Source organism: Schistocerca cancellata, chromosome 7 (assembly GCF_023864275.1).
Source record: "Schistocerca cancellata isolate TAMUIC-IGC-003103 chromosome 7, iqSchCanc2.1, whole genome shotgun sequence".
Classification (NCBI taxonomy): domain Eukaryota; kingdom Metazoa; phylum Arthropoda; class Insecta; order Orthoptera; family Acrididae; genus Schistocerca; species Schistocerca cancellata.
The window spans coordinates 60,634,724-60,648,414 of NC_064632.1; the positions used below are offsets into that span (position 1 = coordinate 60,634,724).

Consider the following 13,691-nt stretch of genomic DNA (forward strand, 5'->3'; position numbering starts at 1 on the left):
AGGAAACTACAGCCGTAATTTTTTCCGAGGGCTTGCAGCTCCTCTGTATGATTAAATGATGATGGCATCCTCTTGAGTAAAATATTCCGGAGGTAAAACAGTACCCCATTCGGATCTCGGGACGGAGACTACTCAGAACGATTTCGTTATCAGGAGAAACAAAACTGACGTTCTACGGGTCGGAGCGTGGAATCTCGGATCCCTTCATGGGGCAGTTAGGTTAGAAAACTTCAAATTGGCTAAAGTTGGATTCAGTAGGAGCTAGTGAATTCCGGTGGCAGAAGGAACAGGACTTCTGGTCAGGTGAATACAGGGCTATAAATACAAAATCAAAGAGGTGTAATGCAGAAGTAGGCATAATAATGAATAAAAAATATTAGAACGCAGATAAGCTACTATGAACAGCATAAGAAACTCCTCCCGAACAGGCCATGAAGGCCCAACGGTACCGACCGGCCGCCGTGTCCTCCTCAGACCGTAGGCGTCACTGGATGCGGATATGGAGGGGCAGGTGGTCAGCACACCGCTCTCCCGGCCGTATGTTAGTTTCCGAGACCGGAGCCTCTACTTCTCAATTAAGTAGTTCCTGATATTGCCTCACAAGGGCTGAGTGCACATCGCTTGCCAACAGCGCTCGGTAGACCGGATGGTCACCCATCCAAGTGCTAGCCCAGCCCGACAGCGCTTAACTTCGGTGATCTGACGGGAACCGGTATTACCACTGCGACAAGGCCGTTGGCATGAACAGCATAGTGAACACATTATTGTAGCCAAGATAGACTCGAAGCCCACACCCACGACAGTAATACAAGTTTATAAGCCAACTAGCTCCGCAGATGATGAAGAGATTGAAGAAATGTATGATGAGCTAAAGGAAATTATTCAGATAGTTAATGGAAACGAAAATTTAATATTCAAGAGGGACTGGAATTCGGTAGTATTTTAAGAAAGGGAAGGAAAAGTAGTGGGTCATTATGGACTGGTGGAAAGGAATGAAAGAGGAAGGCAAGTGGTAGAATTTTGAACAGCGCATAATTTAATCATTGCTACCACTTGGTCTAAGAATCATGAATGAAGTCTGTATATGTCTAAGAGATCTGGAGCCACTGGAAGGTTTCAGATTGATTAAATAATGGTAAGACAGAGATTCCGGAACCACGTTTTAAATTGTAAGACATTTCCAGGGGCAGATGTTGACTCTGACCACAATTTATTGGTTATGAACTGTAAATTAAAACTGAAGAAACTGCAAAAAGGTCGGAATTTAAGGAGATGGAACGTGGATAAACTGAAAGAACCAAAAGTTGTAGAGAGTTCCAGAGGGAGTATTAAGAAACTATTGACAGGAACAGGGGAAAGGAATACAGTAGAAGAAGAAAGGGTAGCTCTGAGAGATGAAGTAACGAAGGCAGTACAGGATCAAGTAGGAATAAAGACGTGGGCTAGTAGAAATCCTTGGATAATACAAGAGATATTAAATTATTTATGAATGGAGAAAATATAAAAATACGGTAAATGAAGCAGGCGAAAGGGAATACAAACGTCTAAAAAAATGAAGCTGACAGGAAGTGCAAAATGGCTGACCGGGAATGGGTGGAGGACAAATGTAAGAATTTAGGAAGATATATCACTAGGGGAAAGACAGACACCACCGGCAGGAAAGTTAAAGACACCTTTGGACAAAAGAGAACAACCTGAATGAATAGCAAGAGCTCAGATGGAAAACCAGTCCTAAGCAAAAAGGGAAAACTTGGTGGAAGGAGTATAAAAATCGTCTATATAAGGAAGATGTACCTGAGAGCAGTATTATAGATATGGAAGTGAAAACAGATAAAGAAGAGATGGGAGATATGATAATGCGTGAAGAATCTGACAGAGCACTGAAAGACTTAAGCCGAAACAAGGCCCTGGCAGTAGACAACATTCCGTTAGAACTACTGATAGCCTTGGGAGAGCAAACCATGACAAAACTCTTCCATCTGGTGAGCAAGATGTACGAGACAGGCGAATTACCCCCACACTTCAAGAAGAGTATAAAAATACCAACTGCAAAGAAAGCAGGTGCTGATACGAGGTGCATTCAAGTGCTAAGGCCTCCGATTTTTTTTCTCCGGACTGGAAAGAGATAGAAACATGCGCATTGTTTTAAAACGAGGCCGCGTTCATTGTCAATACGTCCCAGAGATGGCAGCACCGTATGGCAGATGGAATTTTACCGCCAGCGGCAAGAATGAGAACTGTTTTAAATACTTAAAATGGCGACGTTTTCCTTACTTGAACACCATGCAATCATTTGTTTTCTGAATTTGCGTGGTGTGAAACCAATTGAAATTCATCAACAGTTGAAGGAGACATGTGGTGATGGAGCTATGGATGTATCGAAAGTGCTTCGTGGGTGAGACAGTTTAATGGAGGGAGAACATCGTGTGACAACAAACCGAAACAACCTCAGGCTTGCACAAGCCGGTCTGACGACATGATCGAGAAAGTGGAGAGAATTGTTTTGGGGGATCTCCGAATGACTGTTGAACAGATCGCCTCCAGAGTTGGCATTTCTGTGGGTTCTGTGCACACAATCCTGCATGACGACCTGAAAATGCGAAAAGTGTCATCCAGGTGGGTGCCACGAATGCTGACGGACGACCACATGGCTGCCCATGTGGCATGTTGCCAAGCAATGTTGATGCGCAATGACAGCATGAATTGGACTTTCTTTTCGTCGGTTGTGACAATGGATGAGACGTGGATGCCATTTTTCAATCCAGAAACAAAGCGCCAGTCAGCTCAATTGAAGCACACAGATTCACCGCCACCAAAAAATTTTCGGGTAACCGCCAGTGCTGAAAAAATGATGGTGTACATGTTCTGGGACAGCGAGGGCGTAATCCTTACTCATTGCGTTCCTAAGGGCACTACGGTAACAGGTGCATCCTACGAAAATGTTTTGAAGAACAAATTTCTTCCTGCACTGCAACAAAAATGTCCGGGAAGGGCTGCGCGTGTGCTGTTTCACCAAGACAACGCACCCGCACATCGAGCTAACGTTACGCAACATTTTATTCGTGATAACAACTTTGAAGTGATTCCTCACGCTCCCTACTCACCTGACCTGGCTCCTAGTGACTTTTGGCTTTTTCCAACATTGAAAGACACTCTCTGTGGCCGCACATTCACCAGCCGTGCTGCTATTGCCTCAGCGATTTTGCAGTGGTCAAAACAGACTCCTAAAGAAGCCTTCGCCGCTGCCATGGAATCATGGCGTCAGCGTTGTGAAAAATGTGTACGTCTGCAGGGCGATTACGTCGAGACGTAACGCCAGTTTCATCGATTTCGGGTGAGTAGTTAATTAGAAAAAAAATCGGAGGCCTTAGAACTTGAATGCACCTCGTAGATGTGAAAATTACCGGAATATCAGTTTAATAAGTCATGGTTGCTAAATACTAACACGAATTCATTACAGTTGGTTGGAAAAACTGGTAGAAGCCGACCTCAGGGAAGATCAGTTTGGATTCCGGCGAAATGTAGGAACACGGGAGGCAATACTGAGCCTACGACTTCTCACAGAAGATAAATTAAGGAAAGGAAGACCTATGTTTATAGCATTTGTAGACTTAGAGGAAGCTGTTGATAATGTTGGTTGGAGCACTCTCTTTGAAATTCTGAGGGGTGGGGTAAAATACAGGGAATGAAGTGCTATTTACAATTTGTACACAGACCAGATGGCTGTTATATGACTCGAGGGCTTGAAAGGGAAGCAGTGATTGAGACGGGAGCGAAATATTGGTGTAGCGTATCCCCGATGTTATTCAATCTGTATATTGAGCAACAGTAAATGAAACAAAAGAAAAATTTGAAGTAGGAATTAAAATCCAGGGAGAAGAAACAGAAACTTTGAGGTTTTCCGATGACTTTGTAAATCTGTCAGAGACAGCAAAGGACTTGGAAGAGCAGCTGAATGGAATAGACAATGTCTTGGAAGGAGGATATAAGATCATGAACATCAACAAAAGTAAAATAGAATGTAGTCGAATTAAATCAGGTGATGCTGAGCGAATTAGATTAGGAAATGAGATGACCGATAACCACGCTGTCTGGACTCCTTCCCCAAAACAACCAACCAAGGAAATGAGACACCTAAAGTAGTAGATGAGTTTTATTATTTGGGGAGCAAAGTAACTGACGATGGTCGAAGTAGAGAGGATATAAAATGTAGACTGGCAATAGAGAAGGAGGTAAACTTATTAACGCCGAGTATATATTTGTCAGGAAGTCTTGTCTGGAAGCATTTGTATATTGTGTAGCCATGTATGGAAGTGAAACACAGACGATAAACAGCTTAGGCAAGAATAGAACAGAAGTTTTTGATGTGTAGTGCTACAGAAGAATACTGAAGATTAGGTAGTAATCACATAATTAATGAGAAAGTGCTGAACGGAAGTGTAGAGAAAAGAAATTTGTGGTACAACCGATTAGAATAAGGGATCAGTTGGTAGGACACATTCTGCGACGTCAATGGAACACTAATTTAGTACGGGAGGAAAGCATGGGGGGGGGGGGGGAGCTAAAAATTGCAGAGGGAGACCACGGCAAGAATACATCAAACAGATTCAGGAGGATGTAGGGTGCAGCAGTTACTCGGAGATGGAAAGGTTTGCACGGGATAGAGCAGCATACAGAGCGGTATCAGACCAGCCTTCGGACTGAAAATCACAACAGCAACATTACAGGATTAGAAATTTACGTTCAGTTCCAATAGCTGCGGTGTTCTAATACTGCCATGACGGAAAAAGATTTACTTACTAGCAAAAAAACAGCAATGAAATAAGCAGTCGCAGTCGCCAAACAGTTACGAATAACTCTGCCATTTTTGGCCACAAACAGGTCATCGAGTATTTGTGAATATCAACATACTCTCGCGTAACTTCGGCCGTCGTAATTTAATATATATATTATTATTGTGATTATTATTCTTTGATTGCTGCCGACTTACGTGGTGGGCCTTAATAAAAATGATATTTCATTTAAATTTTGATTTTACGATTAAATGCGTTCCTGAAGTTCTCCTTTTTAACAATATTAATTTCAAATTATTCGTTACGTTAATGAATGTTAGACTCGCTGCATCTTACAAACATGAGCATACAAGCTGAACAACGTAATAAACTTTGCATATTAATTTCCTCGGCTAGTCAGTTCACTTTAAAGCAAGAAATCTTTAGTTATTAACTAAAATTGCGGCCCACACACGCGCGAGAGTATTTTTCTTACCTCCGTTAACCATTGTATTGTAGTCAGAGTCCTGGCTCTGGGTCTCGGCTATGGTACTGAAAATAATAATCTTAAAGCTAAGTATTTTCTGCAACGTCGGGCGGCTGTGGAGAAAAATTAATATTATGATAATAGCGGGCGAGTTTTCAGCTTCCGCTAATTTTTTTCATAAGTTAATATCGCCACGTAATGGCGTCGTTGGCTGCATCGGCCGCTGCAATTGTTGAGCTGTAAATTACTTGAATGCAGGTTAATTCAAGGAAGGCGGACATGAAATCGGGATCACCTCTTACAAATTAAAAGTGCACAATAATATTAAATCAGTATATTATATGCTTAACTCATACAAATATGCTTACATTTGTCAGCAGACGCAAGATGGCCGTCGACGCACAAGAAAAACAAGAGAAGAAGTATTAAAGACGACTAAAAAAATTAACAAAAGAGTGTATCTTGTCACCTCTTTAGATCATTTTGTCATAAATTATTTCTTTGCATTTGAAACCTGGACAGAGAAATTATTATTTTACGGCTACATGAAAAAAAAAATCTCTTACAAATTATGAATGTCTTCTTTATAAATATTGTCTTTTCGTAATATGGCACTGAGGACGCTATAATACTAAATTCCAAACGCTGTTAGTAAGCATTTTCAAACAGTTGCCCAAAACTACTTTTGATGACTGATCGCATAGGCATGGGTTTTTTTCTGTAAAATTAAATAACTTAAAAGGTAATGTTTTGTTCTTATAAAAAGTTTAAAAGTCTGAATCGCTTGAACATAGCATGCGCTCTAAGAAAAAAAAAAACGAAGCACTACGAAAGAATTATTCGAATGGAACGGGAATTGGTACATGTGAAGTACATGTATAGACAAACAAATCATTACAATTTCAGAAAAACTGGATGATTTGTTCAGATAAAGAGCTTCACAATTTCAGCAAGTCTGGAACACATTGGTTCACCTGTGGCCCTATGTAAGCTGTTATTAGTCTTAGCACTGCTTGGTAGAACTCTAGGATGCCCTCCTAAGGGATATCGTGCCAAATTCTGTCCATCTGACAGACTATGAGAATTCTCAAGTGGCGAAAGATCCGGCGACCTTTCTAGCCAAGGTAGGGTTTGGCAAGCACAAAGACAAGCAGTAGACACTCTCGGCGTGTGCGGACGGGCATTATCTTGCTGAAATGTAAGACAAGTATCCTGCCATGAAGGGCAACAAAATGGGACGTCGAATATCGTCGACGTATCCCTGTGTTGTAAAGGAGCCACAGATGACAGCCAGAGGAGCCCTGCTATGAAACAAATGGCATCCCGAGCTGGACTCTCAAGGACTGGAGTAGGATTGCAGTGATGAGTCGCGCTTCGAACTGAGCCCCAATAACCAGCAAAAACGTGTCTTGAGACGTCCCAGAGAACAGTGGTATACTACCTTCACTGACACCCGCTATAATGCCCAACAACCAGGTGTCATTTCTTGTCACAGCAGGACCCCTTTGGCTCTCATCCGCGACACCCATACACAACAGCGGTACGTCAATCATATTCTGCTCCCGTTTTGTTGCCCTCTGTGTCTCTATTTCATAACTTCTTGTTTTACTTACTAATTCCTGACTTTTTTATTATTATTTTCTGTCTGCATTTTATTCAGTTTTCCGTGTAATTAATTCACTGTGTGCAATTAACCTCTGTGTGTATATTATTAATGCTCTAGCGGTGTTATAATAATTTCATGTCCCGGACACATAAAACAAATAAATAAAAATGACAATCAGTTTTAAACCGGACATGAATCGCTGCTGCCAGTAACATGACGTCGAACAGGCAGATTCCGTATTTCTAGATTTCTGGAAAGTGTTGACATGGTACGCCACTTCAGGCTGTTAAAGCATGTGGTATAGGTTCCCAGACATGTAAATGTCTCGAAGACTTCTTAATATATAAAAGCCAATATGATGACCTTGACGGCGATTTTCCGTTAGAGGCAAGGGTAAGTTCAAGAGTGCCCAGGGGAACTGTGACAGAACCGCTATTGTTTTCTACATGTGTAAATTATCTGGCAGAGAGAGTGAGAAGCAAACTGCAGTTGTTTACTGATAATGATGTTGTGTACGTAAAGGTGTCGAAGTTGAGTAATTGGGATGAAAAAGTTTCTAGCTGGTTTGAGGAATGGCAGCTAGCTCTGAATGTAGAAAAAGTTAATGTGGCCGAGTAGGAAAAACAAATCCTTGTTCGGATACAGCATCAGCACAGTCACATTTACATATCTGGGTGCAACACTGCAAAGTAATGTCGAGTGGAAAGAGCATGTGGAAGGCGAATGGTCGACTTTGGTTTATTGGGAGAGTATTTGGAAAAGACCGCATATAGGACGCTAATGCGACCTATTCTTGAGTTCTGCTAGACTGTTTGGGACCCGCACCAGACCAGATTGAAGGAAGATATTGAACTAATTCAGAGGCGAGCTGCTAGATCTGTTGCTGGAAGGTTCGAGCAACCCGCAACTATAACAGAGATGCTTTGGGAACTCAAAGGGGAATCCCTGGAGGGAAGACGAGGTTATTTCGAGGAACGCCATTAAGAAAATTTAGAGAATTGCCATTTGAAGCTGACTGCACAACGGTTTCTTCTGCGTAGGTACCACGAAGATAAGATACAAGAGATTAGGGCACATACGGAGGCATGTAGACTGTCGTTTTTCCCCCGCACTATTTGCGAGTGGAGTGGGTAAGGAAATGGCTAGTTGTGGAACAGGGTAACCATCGCCGCACACTCTACAGGGGCTTGGCAAGAGCATATGTACACTTCTGCCCATTAAAATTGCTACGCCAAGAAGAAATGCAGATGATAAACGGGTATTCATTGGACAAATATATTATACTAGAACTGACATGTGATTACATTTTCACGCAATTTGGGTGCATAGATCCTGAGATAACAAAGTGACTGGCGTATTGTGACGAGCCAGTTGCTCGGCCACCATTGAACAAACGTTTTCAATTGGTGAGAGATCTGGAGAGTGTGCTGGCCATGGCAGCAGTCGAACATTTTCTGTATCCAGAAAGGCCCGTACAGGACCTGCAACATGCGGTCGTGCATTATCCTGCTGAAAATGTACGGCTTTGCAGGGATCGAATGAAGGGTAGAGCCACGGGTCGTAACACATCTGAAATGTAACGTCCACTGTTCAAAGTGCCGTCAATGTGAACAAGAGGTGACCGAGACGTGTAACTAATGGCACCCCATACCATCACGCCGGGTGATACGCCAGTATGGCGATGACGAATACACGCTTCCAATGTGCGTTCACCGCGATGTCGCCAAACACGGATGCGACCATCATGATACTCTAAACAGAACCTGGATTCATACGAAAAAATGACGTTTTGCCATTCGTGCACCCAGGTTCGTCGTTGAGTACACCATCGCAGGCGCTCTTGTCTGTGATGCAGCGTCAAGGGTAACCGCAGCTATGGTCTGCGAGCTGATAGTCCATGCTGCTGCAAACGTCGTCGAACTGTTCGTGCAGATGGTTGTTGTCTTGCAAACGTCACCATCTGTTGACTCAGGGATCGAGACGTGGCTGCACGATCCGTTACAGCCATGAGGATAAGATGCCTGTCAGCTCGACTGCTAGTCATACGAGTTCGTTGGGATCCAGCACGGTGTTCCGTATTACCCTCCTGAACCCACCGATTCCATATTCTGCTAACAGTCATTGGATCTCGACCAACGCGAGCAGCAATGTCGCCATACGATAACCCGCAATCGCGATAGGTTACAATCCGACCTTTATCAAAGTCGGAAACGTGAGGGTACGCATTTCTTCTCCTTCCACGAGACATCACAACAACGTTTCACCAGGGAACGCCGGTCAACTGCTGTTTGTGTATGAGAAATCGGTTGGAAACTCTCCTCATGTCAGCACGTTGCAGGTGTCGCCACCGGCGCCAACCTTGTGTGAATGCTCTGAAAACCTAATCGTTTGCATATCACAGCATCTTCTTCCTGTCGGTTAAATTTCGCGTCTGTAGCACGTTATCTTCGTGGTGTAGCAGTTTTAATGGCCAGTAGTGTATGTGCAGATACGTCTCTTGCGGATGACTATTTTTTTTTCTAAGTGTTTAATACTAAACTACTTAATTTTGATTTCACGAGGACCAGTCAAGATTAAGACTTCATTATGCTCCGTAGATTGGCAGCACTGACTCGACAGTGAGATGTCTCATTCTCGTTGTTATTATTATTATTTCTTGTTTCAGGACATGTTTATTTCAGTGTTTCAGGACATCACCTACAAACTTTTATATGTGATAGATAACCCAAAGAGGATCTTTTTTCTTAAATTAAGGAACGTATAGTAATAAACGCGCTCTTAAGGCTATAAAAATGAAGAACTAAAATTGCACAAAAACCACCGTTTATTGTTATCAGGCATAATCTGACACTAATTTGCGTGAATGGTTCAAACAATATGTCCTGTACCTTCATATTAATTCCCGTCCACTTCTGGAGAGCACGACAGGGCTCTGTCGGATTTGGTGGAATGCGTAAGTTTTTCGGGCTATCTTCTCAGCTCCAGTGACAGTTGGTGTAATGTAAGTCGTACCCTTGACGTGTTTCTAAAGCAAGTAACTGAGTGGCGTGAAGTCAGGCGAAAGCACTGGCCACGAAGTAGGTCCTCCTTGTCTTATCCAAAGTTTCCTAAAACCGACGGTTAGCTGCGCTTTTACTTTTTATCTCGGAATACTTTTATGTTCTCACGATGACATATGTATCATATGTATCTATAAACTTCCAGAATGTTCATATATTGGTTTCAGTCATAATATGTCACTGGTTCTGATTGTTCGATATCTTAAAGTGAAAAATTATTTTTCTTCAAAATTTCTTGTAACGCTAGTTCTTTACGTTTTTTTTTTTTTTTTTTTTTTTTTTTTTTTTTTTTTTTTTTTTTTTTTTTTTTTTTTTTGCAGATGGCAGTAACTTTCTTTTAGAAAGTGTTACATCATACTCTAAGGCATAAAATAGAGCTCTCTAATATTTTTTCGAAATTTTTACTGATATTTGACATTATAACTAATTGGCAATGCTTTAAGATGGTGAGATGAACTTGAGATGCTTATTTTCGTGATGGCCACTATAGGAGCTGTGCAGCATGTCGCTATGTGATGGTACACATTATGTCCATGCGATTAACTTATAAACGTAAGACCAAAATATATATGTTTCTTAAGAAAAAACTGATCACCTTTGAATGATCTCTCATCCCACAAACTCTGTCGGTGAAGTCCTGACGCACCGTATAAGTTAGCTGTGCTGGTTCAGTGAATAGGCGCTTCAGTCCGGAGCCGTGCTGCTGCTACGGTCGCAGGTTCGAATCCTACCTCGGGCATGGATGTGTGTGATTTCCTTAGGTTAGTTAGGTTTAAGTAGTTCTACGTCTAGGGGACTGATGACCTCAGATGTTAAGTCCCATAGTGCTTGGAGCCATTTGAGCCATGTGATTTCAGTGAATAGCTATATGCGTAGTGATACCACAGCATATTATTACGAATAGTCTGTATTGGTGTAGGGCAAAGTCTATTGCCTCATTCTTCTAAAAAGGAAGCAAAAAGCGGTAGATTCTCGACTACGAGAAGAGGCTGGGTTTCAGAGTGGGTGATCCCCCTACAACCAAGTATTTGCTCTGGGAAAAGTAACACAACACTGCATAGAGTTCATCTGTCCCCTGCACCTAAAGTTGCTGATTTTAAAAAAGCATTTTACAGTATACCCGAGAATCATTGTGGAATACCGTAATCCTATATGGAATCCCTGATTATTTAACCGATGTACCGTCTTAGACGTAAAAACTGAACGCCGGCCGGCCGCCACAGCTACTAAGTCCGAGTCGTTCACTTAAGGTGGCCAATAAAACTGACCGCCCCTGACAACCCTAAGTCCGGCCAGCTGTACAATCTGGCAACACTGTAAGATGCGGAAGTGTTACCAGAAAGTGTTGTCTACTTCCGATATGTTCTCGGGTTGTATGAGCCCGTGGTCTAGTGGGGGCCGGCATGGTAGCTCAGCGTGTTCGGTCGGAGGGATACATGCCCTCTGTAATAAAAAAACTGAGTCAATCGATCAACAACGAACATAAATGGATGTCTTACGACGTCCGCCCCGAGCAAATGCAACGAACAAAAGCGAACAAAATGAGAGTAAAAAAAAAAAATTGGTAACGGTCGTGCATCCTAATCTTACAGTCGCCTGTTCGCGCCCAACTGTATTTTTTTTTAACCCATTTCGGTCTAAAGTTATGAGTCTGATTGAACAACGAAGATAATTCGCTTAACATTCTACCCACCAGCAATAACAAGTATTCCAGAAACAATTCCGCGGGACAGCTCGTGGCTGCCCAGCGATCGTAACAGCTTACACTCGAGCGCTTCCTCGCGCTGCAGCGGCTCCCGGCCACCGGCCAGACGCCACCCGCCGCCTGAAATCCGGCGCCGCCCGCGTGAAAGCAGGTGGTTTATCTTCCCACCACTGAAACAGATGTGTATTGTTCGATTCAGTATTTACATCACATAAATATGGGTTATAATTACGTTACATTGCTGCTAGTAGACCTGTTACTCCATCATAGGAATTTATGTGCGCAGCATTGTTGCAATACAGACGTTCAAATTATCCGATTTCTGTAATTTCATTTCGATAGCAGATCGTTCTACTCGGATTCAGCCAGTCAGTCTTAATGTGGATATCCGACTACGACTCTTATCGTATGATAGACTGGCTAAACCACAATCTTAATCGGACTGTTGAATCTAGACCTCTTATCTATGACAGGGCCTGAATCCTTAAGCACTGCGGAAAATAATAATGCAATGTGCTTATTACAAACACGTTTTTTAAATATAAACACGTTTATTTACAGGAGCAGAGCCCCATCCATCATAGCAGAGCAGTGCGAGATTGGTTTCAGGGCCAAGAGAGGATAAAGCTGTTGCCGTTTGTTCCACGATCACCGAACATCAACCAGATAGAGAACATGTGGGCAGAGGTAACAAGGTCATTGCCATGTGGACGTACAAATGCAAGCTACCTGTGGACGAATATAGGAAACGTATGGTGGGAAGTAAACCATCACGCTACACTGTTGACGACTTAATGAAATCAATTCCCCTACGCCTTCGAGAAATCTCACGTAATGATCGTGGGTGGGTTGGTTACTAAAAGTATACTCGTCCACAAAACCCATGTGGACAATTATCTAATAATCGGTCAAGCTTTGCTTTGTCGCAGCTCTTTAGCATACAAGTCCATTTACTTTCAGTCTCCTCCTTACAATTCTGGCAGTGCAAGGTAATTGAAAAATCTCATCCAATCGACGCCAACTGAGGCATTCACTGGTGCTTGTGTTGTTCAACACACAGTATTTGGCACCCTCACTGGAATCAATGACTGTTTGTGTGTGTGTGTGTGTGTGTGTGTGTGTGTGTGTGTGTGTGTGTGTGTGATGTGTTTGTGTTTTCGTGTTCACACACAATCTGAATCAATACTATTAACATTAGAGAGACAACCAACAATAAATATTTCATCAAATATGACTGTAAAGTATTGTAAGTGATGCGAAGTTACAAAGTGAATTTTTACCCAACCCACGTCCTGCATACTACGTTAAGTAAGATGTATTAACTCCATAGTATCGTTAGCAGAGACAGTGCGCTCTTGTTGTCGAGGCCCGCGACAAGTGCAGTGATTAGCAGTGCCCAATGCCGCCGCGATTTGTTTATGTTGGCTGAGCGCGGACACTGCAGCAGACGCTTCGCCATAAACAGAAGGAAATCACCTTGGCTCTGACTGCAGTGAGCGGATATCACTGCCTGCGTGTTCTTACAGTAACCAACGTGAGACTCTACTCACAGGTGCCATGGAGCAGTTGCAACGGGTATCATGTCATTAGTCATCAGAATATTAACCAGTGATGAAATGTCCACTCTACTTGAATCTCAAGAAAATAGGAACCTTTTTACAAAGGAATGTGAGGAGATATCAAAACTTATCCGACATACAAAAATTAACTGCAGGGCTTTCATGTATGCAGTAGTAGCACACAAGTTATGTCTTGGAAGCGGATGTTTCACTTCCTCTTCTCATATTAACGCCCTTGTTTTAGTATGAAGTGAGAAAATAAACACGAAAAATTAAAGTTCCTGAGAAGCATATAAGACATTTCCTCGGCTCTTATCATGACTTTTGTTTTAGTATGAAGTAAAATAATAAACAGTTTACGGTTTTGAAGCATAATACGACACCAGATTCTTATCGTAGGCGCTATCGGAAACGCAAAAAGCAGGGAGCTGTCCATTCTTTTGTCCAGCAGTCTGTTTTCTTTCATGCATGACTCCCGCTAGGAGATTCTTATTTAAGGACTT

At 42.4% G+C, this 13,691-nt stretch overlaps 1 pseudogene; it reads right to left on the reverse strand.

Annotated features, from left to right (window-relative positions):
- Positions 1-622: 622 nt before the first annotated feature.
- LOC126093003 (5S ribosomal RNA) lies at positions 623-740 on the reverse strand (annotated as a pseudogene).
- Between the last annotated feature and the right edge of the window lie 12,951 nt (positions 741-13,691).